This window comes from Saccopteryx leptura, chromosome 2 (assembly GCF_036850995.1).
Source record: "Saccopteryx leptura isolate mSacLep1 chromosome 2, mSacLep1_pri_phased_curated, whole genome shotgun sequence".
In the NCBI taxonomy this organism is placed as follows: domain Eukaryota; kingdom Metazoa; phylum Chordata; class Mammalia; order Chiroptera; family Emballonuridae; genus Saccopteryx; species Saccopteryx leptura.
Window position 1 is genome coordinate 367,880,550 of NC_089504.1, and position 13,740 is coordinate 367,894,289.

A 13,740-nucleotide genomic window follows, 5' to 3' on the forward strand; every position below is an offset into this window, starting at 1 on the left:
GGAGAGAGATTGTTCTGGGGAGTTACTGCTAGCAAGGGATCCGGTTTCATCCACCTGCCATCAGAGCAGTCTGTCCTCGACCGCGGGGGCACCACGGGGGCAGGGAACTGGCGCAGCTGAGGGTGGTGCGCCAGGTGACCCGGCCCGAGGCCCTGATGGAGGGAAGCGGCCGGCCCTGTTCTGGAGGCTGTGCACTTGTGATGAACTCGGAAACCTGCTGCCCTCCCTGTTTATGGTGAGATTGGGCCTCCTTCAAGAGAGGCACAGTTTTCCTACTCCGTTTGTTCTCAGATTGGTGTTACACCCTGGAGCCAAATTAGTGGCTAAGAACAATTGGAAACAAATGCTCTTTCAGCATCCCACTGAGATCCAGGATCCAGGTGGGGACACCAGCAGGCGGCCTTCTCAGGGAGCCAGCATCCCAGCCATTCAGCCCAGCCAGGGTCCTCACGTTCAGCCTGTGCTCAGTTAGACAAGCTGGAGCCCTGTTATTTATGAAACAGTATTGAGGACCAGCCCCCAGAGGTGAGTTAGGAATAAACGAACAGGAAGCTCTGTTTGGAGAGGCCTGCTCAGTAAGGCCTGGAGCTGACTTGCTGCCAAGGGGCTCGCTCCCTGTGGGGGCTGAATGCTTGGAGGTTCCTTCTGAAGGCCACCATGGTGGAGACGCTCCTTTGAGATGTGGGTGGCTGTTGGCTAGGCATGGACATCAGAGTGAATATTTCCAATATTCCCAGCGCTGGTCAAGGGAAGTGGCGGACCTGTGCCCCACCCCTATCTGAATGTACCTGCCTTAAGTGGGGAGGCTGTCCTCTGTGACCCCTACATACCTGCTGGATGACAACTAACCCCTCAATCCACTGGGGTCTGTCTCTCCTATTGGACTGTAGGCTGATTGAAGGCAGGGAGACAGATTCCCCAACCCAGGAAAGGGTCAACACTCACAACACATCTGGTAAAGAACAGAGGCACCGCTGGACTGGCTTCCAACCCTGGACTTCCCTGGATATGTCGCCACCCCTCTTAACCTGCTTCTCCAGATGTGAAAGGAGGAAGTCAATATAGGTGATCTCAGAGGTTCTGGCCACAGTCGCCCTGTGACTGGTCCTGACCCACTAGCTCCCCTATCACCTCTGGCTGGCTCCTCCGGGTGGGCACTGCCCATGTGACTGAGGTCTCCTCTGTATTAGTGACCCCAGCTTGGTCATTTTGCAGGGTTTCGGTCTAGGTCTTGTTCTCTGGTGGCAGGGTACCACCCTCTGCCTGTGCTACTTCCCCTGAACAGTAGAAAATTTCCCCCAAGTACTATAAATCCAGATGCAAAATTAGAACTCTTTGGCACAAAGTAATACATCTATCTGTTCTGCCCCGGGCCATACCTCCTGGGGCAGCTGCAATTTACTTCTTTCCTTCCCAGTCCCTTCTCCACAAGGTTGAATGAAGGCCCCTTCCTTTCAGCCAGGCCTCGGGCATCACACCCTCTGCGTCCCGCCTCTTCAGGAGGGCCAGCTCGGCTTGCTGGCCTCTGTGCCTGGTGCAATCCGGTGCCTGCTTTCTGTGAGATAACACTCATACTTACTTACACAAGAGAAGCGATTTTAACTTTTTAAATGATATATATCATCATTTCACTTCATTTTAAAAATATGTCCATATTACAGACAAGGCAGGACAAATATCTTGATTGATTTGAGGCCGAAATATTTACTGGTGTGCAGTCCAAGACTTCTTGGCATCTTAAGGACTTTCAGCTGAACGCGAGCTCAGTGAACATCTTCTCCACTGATTCGTAACCTCTCTGGGGGATTTGGACAGCTTTGAAATCTTGGTGAAATTTGTAAATCTACAGAAAAATATATACATCAATACCATCCTGGATAAATATTTCAAGGGGTTTGTGGACCCCTAAAACCTTAAGATTCCTCTTGCTCTAATTCAAGCCGCTCAGTTCAATAGACAAAGAAAGTGGGCCCACAGAGTTTGGGTGGCACACATAATGTCAAAGGGCAGTAAAGTCCAGGGCTGGGCCTCGTCTTGTCTGAAACCCTTCCCCACACCCCAGGCTGCCCACTGCCGCTTCAGACTGGGAGCCTCTTAATCCTTTCCCCTTCTACGTTTCCTGCTCATCGGTCCATTGCTGGGGCTGCATTCCCTGGCCGTCTTTCATCTCAGACTAAAGAGGAGCCCAACTCTCTACCAGACACCTCTCACCTCCCACCAGCTTAAAATACATGTTTTTCCTTTTCTACCCCTGAATCGTATCTCATTTGTCCAGTGTCAACCTTCTGGAGTTCCCTTGGCCCACATGTTCCCACAGGAAGGTTGCCACCCATGTCAGCACACTGGCCCAGGAGTCCAGCCCCTGTTGTCCTGGCACCCGCCCTCTGCATTCTCCCCTCTGTGGCTTCAGAGGAGGGGTCGGGAACCTTTTTGGCTGAGAGAGCTGTGAATGCCACATATTTTAAAATGTAATTCCGTGAGAGCCATACAATGACCCGTGTACCTTACGCATTACCCAATAAAAATTTGGTGTTATCCCAGAGGACAGCTGTGATTGGCTCCAGCCACCCACAACCATGAACATGAGCGGTAGGAAATGAATGGATTGTAATACATGAGAATGTTTTATATTTGTAACATTATTTTTTTTTTATTAAAGATTTGTCTGTGAGCCAGATGCAGCCATCAAAAGAGCCACATCTGACTCACGAGCCATAGGTTCCCAACCCCTGCTTCAGAGGATGAGATTCCCTGCTCTCTCCATCTGCCTGGACCCCCACAGCCTCCCCTTGGCTTCTGGCTGCTCCTTTCCTTGCTCTTGAACACCCAGGCTTGCTCTCTCTTTTGATAGAAATCAGGAGAAGTTAGTGGTGGAATATATATATGTATCTGCCCCACCCTGTGTAAGATAGATAGATAGATCGATGATAGATTAAGGTAAAATATACATACAATTTACCATCTTAACCCTTTTTAAATGCATGAGTCAGTGGATTAGGTACATTCATACTGTTGTGCTGCCATCTCCACGGTCCCTCTATAAAGCTCTTTCATCTTGGAAAACTGGAACTTTGTATCTACTAAATCATAACTCTCATCTCCCTCCCCAGCCCCTGGTAACCACCATTCTACTTCCCGTCCTATAAATCTGACTCCTCCAGCTACCTTCTGTGTGTGCAGTCAGGTAGTCTTGGTCCTACTGAGACTAGGTTATTTTATTTAGGATAATGTCCTCCAGGCTCATCCATAGTGTAGCATGTGTCAGACTTTCCTCCCTTTTTAAGGCTGAATGATATTCCATTATATGTACATATCAATTTTTGTTTATCCATTCATCTTAGATGTACACTGGGTTGGCTTTTGCTGCTATGAACTTGAGTTTACAAATGATCTCTTTGAATATCTGGTTTCACTTCTTTTGAGTATATACTCAGGCGTGGAGGGATGTTTTAAGGTGTCTTCATTATAATCTGCTCTACCTCAAGTCTATTTTTATTTTATTCTTAAACGATCATCTTTTGAGCAACTGCTGACCTCACTGGGTCTGTGGCACCTGCCAGAACAGGCACGTTTTCAGAGAAAAAAGAGCTCTTGGAGACTCTTTTCTGTCCCTTCTCTCTAAAATGTTCTTTTTCCTTTCAAGTCACTTCTGCTCCCTGGTCATGCTGTTTTTTTCTTTTTAGGGTTTATCACCTCTTGACACACATATATCACATACATATATATTTATAGACTGTTTTCTCCATTAGAATGTGAGCTCCATAAAAGCAGGGACTGTTCCATTTGTTTGTTATTATATCCCTGATGGCAGGCACAGTGCCTGGTGCATATGACTAAGACATAATTATTAATTTATTATTAACTTAATAATAAATGGATGAGTGAATGAATGAGTAAATAAGCAAGGTATTGTTCTTACCCGCATGAAGCTTACAGTCTGGTAGGGAGACAGACACACTAAAACTACAAAGAAGGCAAAACATAGGGGCCTGTACGTGTGAGAATGCCCAAGAGGGCATTTCCTTCCAGGAAGTTCCTTTGTGTACTGATCAGGTTACTCCCTCAACATTGATAAAAAGGCCCATGTCACTGACTAGCTTTCAACCCATTTTCTTGTCAGCATCCTCACAGCTTCTTGCTATGAAATTACTACCCCCAGTTTTCAGGTGAGAAAACCATGATGCAGAGAGATTAAAGAACTTGCCCCAACCCGCATAGCCAGGACATAAGGCAGATTTGAAGCCAGGTCTGGCTGCCTCTCAAGTCCAACCTTTCCTTTCTTTTATCAATTTCTTTTCTTTATTGAATTTCTTCTCAATAATTCCAAAAGTGGCAGTGCTCACTGCAACCAGAAAGAAGGCAAATATATGCTAAAAATAGTGAGCCTTCATCCTTCTGTCCCTTCTCCTGTTGGCATCAGTGTGAATGCTTCAGGCCGTTCCTTCCACTATCTCTATGCTCACACAAACACTTGCAAATGGTAAACTCATTCTAGAGTCTTCTCTCTTGTCATGAAATGGAATCACACTGCACATATCACCCTGCTTTTTACATTCCTTATTTTGAGCATTATGGCCAGCTTCCATGGCAAAATACACAGATCCAATTTGCTCTTTTACAGCACAGTTACTCCCCGAGCTATCTGGCCATCCCCCGGTTGGGGGGCAGCCACGTTGTTCTGCACCTCTCTCCGTGGTAAATGTTGCCCAGCACCCCTTCGCACTGCTGCTTTCCTTTCTGTAGGGTACATGCTCAAATCGGGGCTGCTCAGTCAAAGTGTGTGTGTATTTTTAATTGTCATAGACACTGTTTTCCCCAAACATAGGAGCAATCCAGTGTCATGCTGTTAATCACTACAGTTTCTAGGCCCCAAAACTGCCCCTCACTCTTCTCTTTTTCCTTCTGCTCAGAGCCCAGGCCCCTTGGGCTTGTCCCAGCCTCTTCTGACCTGGCCCAGGACTCTCCAGAAAGACTGAAGAAACACCTCTCTCTCTCTCACCCTGTGACCTCACGTGGACCCTGGCATTACTTTGTCCTCTCCCTCAGCCAGTGAGGACTGGTTGTCAGAACCTGGATTGTAGTCCTAACTCTGGTGACCTTGAGCAAACCACTTCATTTTTCTGTGTATTGTTTTTCTTTTCAGAGGATCTGTAAATCCTTCCCTCTCCAGCCGACCTTCCTGGGATTGAGACACCCCTAGGGCTGGCTCCGAGGAGGAGCACTGGGGTCTGTCTGCTTTGGGGGAGGGGCACACTGCAAAGGACATAAGAGACACTCAGCCCGCTTCCCTAAAAAGGCCTCCCTGCCGAGTCAACTGCTGATTCTGCAAGGAAATAATGTGTAAAGTGGGCATTCTGCAACCAGACTGAGTCAGACCCAGGTTAGAGCCCAGCCCAGCTGTGTGCCACCTTTGTGGCCTTGGCAGCTTGCCTCAATCTCTCTGCACCTTGGTTTTCAGATATGTTCAATGAGAAAGAAGCAGTGCTGTCCAATATAGCTTTCTACAATGGAGGAGGTGGTCTCCATCTGAGCCTCCCAGGACAACCACCACTAGCCACACGTGGCTGCTGAGCACTTGAAATGTGGCTGGTGAGGTGAAGACTGAATTTTAAATTTTATTTAATTTTAATTAATAAGGATTTGAATTTATAAGGCCACTTGTGGCTAGTGTCTACCTTATTGTACTGTACAGCTCTAGAGGATAAAAATGGGATGCATTAATGCAATACAAAGAAAATGCTTAGCTAGCCCAGTGCTTGGCACATAGTAAGCACTCAATAAATGTTTGCTATTATTAGGTATTATGTCTTGCTTTCCAGCCCACCACTCCTATGGCTCTCAGTGACACCTCACACTGGCTGTCCCAGAGTCACTTGAGGGAGGGTGGGAGAGGGAGGTGTTGCTGTGGTCGTGCGGTGGTGCGTGTAGTAATGAGCCTTGCACTAAATGTTTCTGGTCTGCTACTTTCCCTGGAGGGTCATGTGAGCTGGAGTGGTATGTGGCCTGCTTTGCAAGTGATTAACATGGTGTAAGCAATCTACATAGAGAGAAAAACCCTCCGTTGGTATTCCATTATTCTATTAGAGTTTCAGAGCTGGGATTAAGTGGACATGATTTCTTCCTATGGGCCATTAATTTTGTTTTATTGCTGGTCTGATGGCCATTACCCTTTTTTGCCAATGCATTCCCCCATTAGGTTTGTACAATTAACAAAATATGTGCTGTTAGGGCTTTGATAGGAATAGTAGGATGGAAATAAAGGGAGGAGGAGCAGCGCCACTGAGTTGGGGTGGGAGGAGGCTGGGCCAGGGGTGGGGTCTCAGGAAGAAGTGGGTGGGGACTCTTCGGCACCTGCTTTGTAACCCTTGGTAATCCTGGAGGACAGCCTTGAGGCCATGGCCAGCTCTCTCCCAGGCCAGGAGTGGAGAAGTTGCCCAAGGAAAAGCCAGGGACTCCAAGTGGGCCTGCCTGCTGCCACTGGCCTTTCTCTGGATCCTTCGGCCTCCAGCTGAAAACAGAATGAGTCACCCTGCCTGACCCACCCAGATTGTCACCCTGAACCTGAAAGTCCTCAGCAGGCAGCTGGCATCAGCCTCCAGTTGTCTGGCCCTATGACGGAGAGGCTTTGGTTGACTCCTAGGTTCTCGCTGTGGGTCAAACAGAAAGACCTGTGTCTGATTAAAAGGGGGGCAGCAGATACTCAGTGTCAATGATTGCCACATGAAAATGCAGGATTGGCATTGTTAGGTCATCCAAGTCTTTAAGAAAAGTTAGAAATCTGGATTTTTAAATATGAGACTTTCCACTGTTTAGATCAGGGATCCCCAAACTTTTTACACAGGGGGCCAGTTCACTGTCCCTCAGACCATTGTAGGTCCGGACTATAAAAAAAACTATGAACAAATCCCTATGCACACTGCACATATCTTATTTTAAAGTAAAAAAACAAAACGGGAACAAATATAACATTTAAAATAAAGAACAAGTAAATTTAAATCAACAAACTGACCAGTATTTCAATGGGAACTATGCTCCTCTCACTGACCACCAATGAAAGAGGTGCCCCTTCCGGAAGTGCGGTGGGGGCCGGATAAATGGCCTCAGGGGGCCGCATGTGGCCCACGGGGGCCGTAGTTTGGGGATCCCTGGTTTAGATGTTAGCAGAATCTACAAAACACCAGACAGGGAGGAGTCAACCGAGGGGCTGCCAGCCGACCACCTCGGCCAGGCAAGGAGGAGTCATTTTAAAGATGAGTGGACATGACCAAATTTGTGTTTCAGACAGATCCTGGGCAGGGGGAGGTGGTAGATGGGCAAAAATGGGGAGAGGCTGGAGGCCAGGAGGCCCAGGAAGAGAAAGAAAGTTTGAGGCAGTCCAGTGACCTCAGATGGGAAGAACAGTGACATTCCTAGCAGAGAATTAAGCAGGTTGTGGGTTCTGGTGTGTTCACACCTCAGAAAATGTCCACAGGGCCAGGCAAGTTGTCCTTGGAGCAGATCCTCTATCCCTCGAGGGTTTGGGGGCCCCTGCAGCCCTGGGAGCCCACACTTCTCAGTGAATTTAAGACTTCCCCTTTTCACTCCCATCTGGTATCAACAGGTCATAAGCATCTCCAATTCTTTCTCCCATACAGGAAAGTTATTAGGATTAGGCCACCAGTGCGAACAGTCCTTACAAGGTCTTCTGTGTATACCTGAACTTACAGGTACAGGCCCAAGATTAGAGGCCAGAGCCTAGAGAATGAAGCTGAGGGACTTTTCCCAGTATCTCTGCAACTGAGTACCCAGCACTGCCTATGGCCCAGGGGACTGAGGATGGGTGTGGAGTGAACATCGATTCTTGCTGGGCACTGAGGAAGCCTGTACAGTGCTGGGTGGGTTACTGCCTCAGAGTTAAGTATTTGGTACCAGGTAGTAACATAATGACAGAGTCAGGGCACAAACCCATGTCTCTGATGCTCAGCTCTACTGCTCTCTGCATGAGACTCCTGGCCCCCTCCCTCCACCCTTCCAGCTTACCTAAACAAGTTCCACAGGCACTCACTCGCTCAGCTGTCCTTGAGCTTGTGCTGCTCTTGTGGGAAGTTTTCTTCTCTCTCTGGTCCCAACTCTTTTCCAAACGAACATAAGCATTTAACAACTCCCTTCTCATTTACCATTTTACAAACTTCCCATACTTATAATGTGAGTGATCAATCTTATTTATGGTTCCATTTTCTTTTCATGATGAATAAAATAAGCTTTTGTTTAAATTCCATTTGCATTATTGCATGGACATTTACCTGGAGGCCTTTTACATGTTCACTTGCCTGGCAGGACCATCAACCGCTGGCTTTGGAATGGCCTAAAATATCATACACACGATGATTCCCCAGCATGGGCCTGTGGGTCAGCGCCAGTCCAGGAAGACTTTCTACTGGTTCATTGTCATGAGTGAAAAAGAAGAACAGTGTAGAGAAATTGCATGTGCACATGTGTACATATGTGTGCATGCATACACGTGTGTGTGTGTGTGTGTGTGAGAGAGAGAGAGAGAGGCAAACACCAATTGAAAATGCCTTTCATGATGCTCTATTCAATTCAAAGAATACAACATCTATTTGTTCTCCTTACCTTTGGGGGCTTGAATTACTTAATGAAATAATGGTAAAAGGAGACACTATTAATATTTTATTGATACATAAGTTTGTCAACTCTATCAGTTTCCTACTGTTTTTAATACACTGATGGGTGACACCACGTCCAGGAGGCCAGCTTCTCGCCCAGGCACGATTCTCCTTCCAGTGTTGGGGAGCACGCTATTTTCTGAGGAAGCCATTTTTGGATGTTTCTTATTGCTAGAAACTTATTTTTTCTATTGAACTAAAGATTGGCTTCCTCTGACATCTATCAGCTAGTCCTGGTCCAGTCCTGGTCCAGAGTAACACAGTTTCTCTATCATAGCTTCTTCAAGTATTTAGAGGACCACCTTGTGGGAGGTGGGTTGCTGCTTTAGCCAGTATTTCTGGGACCACTGGGTGATGTCAGAGAGGAATGAGCGAAGGTACAACTCTCTGCCATATCTGCTATCTCACAGCCTCCTAATAATGAAAATAACAACAATGAGAGTTAAAGTTCAGTGAGTGCTTATTTTGTGCAAGGTACTGATGAGCACTTTACACAGTATGAAATCTTCAGTCCTCACAACTAACCTCAGAGGTAGAACCCATGTTAGCCCCATTTTACGGATGAAAAACTGAGGCACAGAACAGTTAAGTAACTTGCCCATGGTTATATTGTTGGTAAGCGCTGGGGCTCTGCAGTCTGATTCTGGAGTTTGCACGTTTAATCATTAAACTTTTCTGCAGTACTTTAAGCTACTAGATGTCTTTGCTGACCTCTCCTCCCATTGCTATTAAAGTATTAAAACATGATGCCAGAATTGCACCAACAACCCCAAAGTGAGGGGACCATTCCTTGGTTGGACACAGTGTAGCTATTAATATACCTAAAATCATATTTGATGGGTTTAGCAACAACACTGTACCCTGGGCTCATCCTGAGCTTGCATTGAACTCAACCCACTTTTTTAAAATCAGGTCACCCTATTATGTATTTTTGCAATTGATTTTTTAACATCAGAGTAGAATTTGGTGTATATACTCTTGTCAAATATTTTTCTACAATTCTATAAAAAATGGATTTTCATGTAGACATAAAATAATTTGATGGTTTAGAGTGATGGGATTGTAGGCACTTTTACTTTATTTTTAAAATTATTTTATTTATGGATGTTCATGATGTTATTGTTCAAGAAATAAAAATTGATAAGAGGAAAAATTGACTTTTAGGTTTGGCCCATCCTTTCGGTGTGCTAAAAGCTTTCTGACCCTCTTGACTCTGTCTCTCTGCATAGAAGCCATCTTTTCCAGCTCTGCAGCTGGCATCTCTTGTCCAAGATGCTGGTGTCTCAGCAGAGTCCCAGAGGGCAGCATACAGCCCTGCTCCGAGCAGTTCAATCTGGAGACTCCTTGTACTGAGTTCAAGTACACTCAGTAGCCGTGTGTCAGTACTTTAGAACAATGCAAAGTTGGAGCCTGTCACCAGCCAGGGGCTGGTTCTGAGATGCTGGTTGTGGATTCTTGTTGGAATGAACAGAGTCCATCATTAAACATTTCCACAGACATTTTCTGAGAGCCTGATGCATGCTGGGTACTCTTCTGAGTTCTAGGGCTATACAGATGTATAAGACACAGTCTTTGTCCTCAAAGATTTTACATCCAGTGATCTGGTTTTGTCTCTGAGGTCATGCAGAGGGTGGTAGACAGCCCCGGAGGAAGTGCCTCATCCTGGTGGACACCATCATGAACAAGAAGGACATTTTTTTCTATGGGCACATCACACTACATCCTATGCTTGAGTCTTCTATCTGAAATTTCACTTCTTCCAAGAATCCTCTCTGTTTTAATTCAAAGGAAAACACTAAAGGTAGGGTGGGGGGCAGGGTAGGACTTCTCTTCTTCTGTCATTTCCCTTTGGAAAACGTTCAGAGATAACTTTGTATGTGACAGAAAGTTACTAGACTTCTTGTTATCAGTCTGTAAGGTACACCAAGGCCAATTCACTATGTCACACACCTGAAACTAATGTAGTATTGTACACCAACTATACTTTAATTAAAAAATAAAAAACTTCAGCGGCTCCCTGAGCTCACAGCTCAAGCCTGGGTTTGGCTGACTCTCCAAGCCTTGGATGTACTGGCTCCTCCACCTTGCTCGGCGTTTGTCCCTGTGCTGGTCTCTCCCAGGCAGATCGCTCTGCACTGTCCCAGGGCTGTGCACTCCTCCTCTGGTTCTGCTGGGATTGCTTCCCTTTCCCTCTCTTTCATCAACCAAACCTTATCAAGACCCTGCCCAGGCTTTGCCGCCCTCTGAAAACTTCCTTGAGTGCTTTCGCTCTCGTGGATTTCATTTCTCTGTGGAGAGAGAGTTACAGTCTCCACCACACAGTTCCGTACTATTTTATGTATAGCCTTGTCTTATCTGATGCTGTTTCATATGGTTGATTGTGTTCCCGCAATGATGTGGCAGGACCCATGGATTTTACTCCTGCTGCACCTTGTGAATGTTAGTCATGGAGCAGATATCTGATGATATGTGCTGGGTTTTCTTGTTTGTTTTCACTGGTTTATCCCCCCAAAAGAATAGAAAGCAGTCATGTTTTTGATTTTCCTAGTCTTGCCTGATTATTGTCCACAATGACTTTTTTGTCTTGTAGCCTAACTGGACTCTTCATCTTTGCCTGAAAGTTCTCTCCTACATCACCTTTCCACATTCCTGTTGTAAACAACAGCATTTGTTGTGTCATTTGCTTGTTTTCCGCAGCTTTCCCCACATAGACTACAGCTTTAACAAGGCCGCTCAGCTCTGTTCCCTGCTTGGGGTCTTCCGCCACACAGGAGGCATCGGTAAATTATTACTGCCTCGGTCATCTCAGGGCTCTCCACAGCCACGGGCCTCTCTTTCTCTGGGATTTCTATAGGGAATGAGATGAAACGCAAATAAATTGAGGAGATCAGCCAGTAAGGGAGAGTGATCTGTCTCTGTGTCCTGATTAAGCTGTCTAACCATTGTCACTGGGCGTCAAGAACTTACCCACTCAGCACTGGGGTGCAGGACTGCCGGCCCTGGCTTTGCTTTGGAGCCAGAACTGCTTCTGACTTGGCATCCTCACCTTGGCACGCACTCCCAGCAGAATCATACGCAGTCTATAAAAATGTTTTCTTTCACTGACAGGTGAAGTCTGGAGCAGGACTGAGGCTCTCTGTCCTCCATGCCGCTCATCAGAAGAGAGACTGTGAACTGTAAGTCAATTTGATCGGTGTTTTCCATGGCAACTCAATAAGGTTATGGGTTAAAGACCAGCCCTGAGCCTGATCTGTAATAGCCATGCATTGTGCAAGAGAAACACTCAACAATGGGCTAGTCAGGATATAAACTATAGTGGACCTCTCATTAGATTAAGTCTGAATGCGACAAAGAAGCCCTATAATGTGACATTCTATTTAATTAGACTATTGATTGTGCATTAGGTGGACTTATTGTGTTATGTGTGTCATAGTGTTGGAGAGGGAAGTTCTCGAGTTTGCAAGGCTGACCAAGACCCTGACCTCTATTTTCTGTGAACTAAACCTGGGGGACAGTGAGAGGAGGGACTGGGCTGAGGTCACAGCCCTTGCTTTTTACATCTGGTTATTTCTAGAGAGGAGTGAGGACATTGCTCCCCTTCAGTTACATAGTAACATTTCACCTTACACTTGTGCTTATTGAGACATATTGGTTCTCCCACTTGTCAAAGTTCATCCACCTGTAGGACCCAGCCTAAGTTCGGTCGCTGTGGAGCCTTCTTGGGTGATTCTAGATAGGAGTGATTTCCTCCTTACCTGAAATTCTGCTGCATTCACATGCTGAGCAGCCCTCTGCTCACCCCAGGCTGGGAGTTCCTGGAAGTCGCCTGGGATTCCCACATCTTTCCATCCCCCACTGCATGTGCAGCCTCGTTGCTACTCACAGGTGTGAGCTGGGAGCCTGGGGGCCTGGCCTCATGGCTTCACCATGCCTCTGGGGCTGCCGGAGGCTGAGCTGCTGCTCCGACTTTGATAGTACATTGGCACCCAACCAGTCCATGGAATTATAAATGATTAACCGTTATCAGCACATATCTTCACCTCCATGTAAAAATAGATCGACTGTAATGAGTATTTGAATAAATCATAAGAATGGCCGCCCTGCGATCGTCTGACATCCTGCCGATGGCTGCTGGTGAGTGAGCAGGGCGCCGGCCCTCCCGCCTAATGGTCTGCGATTTAGTGCTGGTCGCCTCTGTGATTGACAGCCATGGCTCCCAGGGCACCTCCTCTCCAGCCCAGGCTCTGGAGTGGTCTGATCCCCAGGCCCAGAGGGTAGGGAAGGGTGCCTCCCTCCATCCTGTTCCAGGAAAGCCTCCCTAGGAGACAGGGCTGGGGAGAGGGAGCTGGAGCAGAAAGATAATGACCTTTGTGAGAATCGATGTCTCCTCACACCGGAGGTTAGAGGGACCTCATAAGTCAAGTCAAGTACGGGAGGAGCAAGCTGAGCGTGAACCTTAATGAGAGTGGAGTGTGTGTGTGTGTGTGTGTGGGTGTAGGTCTTCATGTTCTTTCCTGTCCCTGAGAGCAGCCGGGCTCCTGGGCCACCCACACCCAGACACACTCTTGGACTGTGCTGAGGAAGAAGGAAAACCAGGTTTCTTCAGGTCCCTGGACTCAAACATGGGAAGATTCACATGTTCTTTCTGGGAGGTGGTGAGGGAGAGGATGAGGGGAGGCAGGTTCAGAGCAGCTGAGGAAGGGATAGTCTAAAAGTCTGTAGTCTCAGAGAGAAGAGCAGTGAAGGCTGTATTTGAGTGAGGAACAGCAAACATTCTAATTTAATTTCAGTGGCGTTTCAGTTAGTACAACTCTATAACCAACCACCCCAAAACTTAGTGACTTAACAATGGGTATTATGCTCATATAGTCTGTGAGTCGGGAATTCAAACAGGATCCAGTAGGGACCTCTGGTCTCTGTTCCACCAGGTCTGGGGTCTCAGCTGGGGCAAATCACAATCTGCATACTCAAATCTTCTAAAAGTTCATAAATCAGGGTTGGTTACATGCTGTTGGATGAGACATTAGCTGGGTCATCAGCCAGACTCGTGTGATTTCTTCATGTGGTCCGGGCT

General features: G+C 46.8%; 1 protein-coding gene and 1 pseudogene across 5 annotated transcripts in view; both read left to right on the forward strand.

The window, feature by feature from the left end:
• Positions 1-13,740, forward strand: part of PKNOX2 (PBX/knotted 1 homeobox 2) — a 259,555-nt gene that overhangs the window by 54,620 nt on the left and 191,195 nt on the right. For 4 of the 5 annotated variants that reach the window (XM_066365135.1, XM_066365140.1, XM_066365136.1 and 1 more), the window contains exon 2: positions 11,775-11,842. The exons of the other annotated variant lie outside the window; for it this stretch is intronic. The gene's annotated coding sequence lies outside the window, so the exon portion shown is untranslated. The remainder of the gene's footprint in view (positions 1-11,774; positions 11,843-13,740) is intronic. 5 annotated transcript variants of the gene reach the window in all.
• LOC136392425 (small ribosomal subunit protein eS4, X isoform-like) overlaps positions 1-13,740 on the forward strand; it is a 45,526-nt pseudogene that overhangs the window by 16,223 nt on the left and 15,563 nt on the right.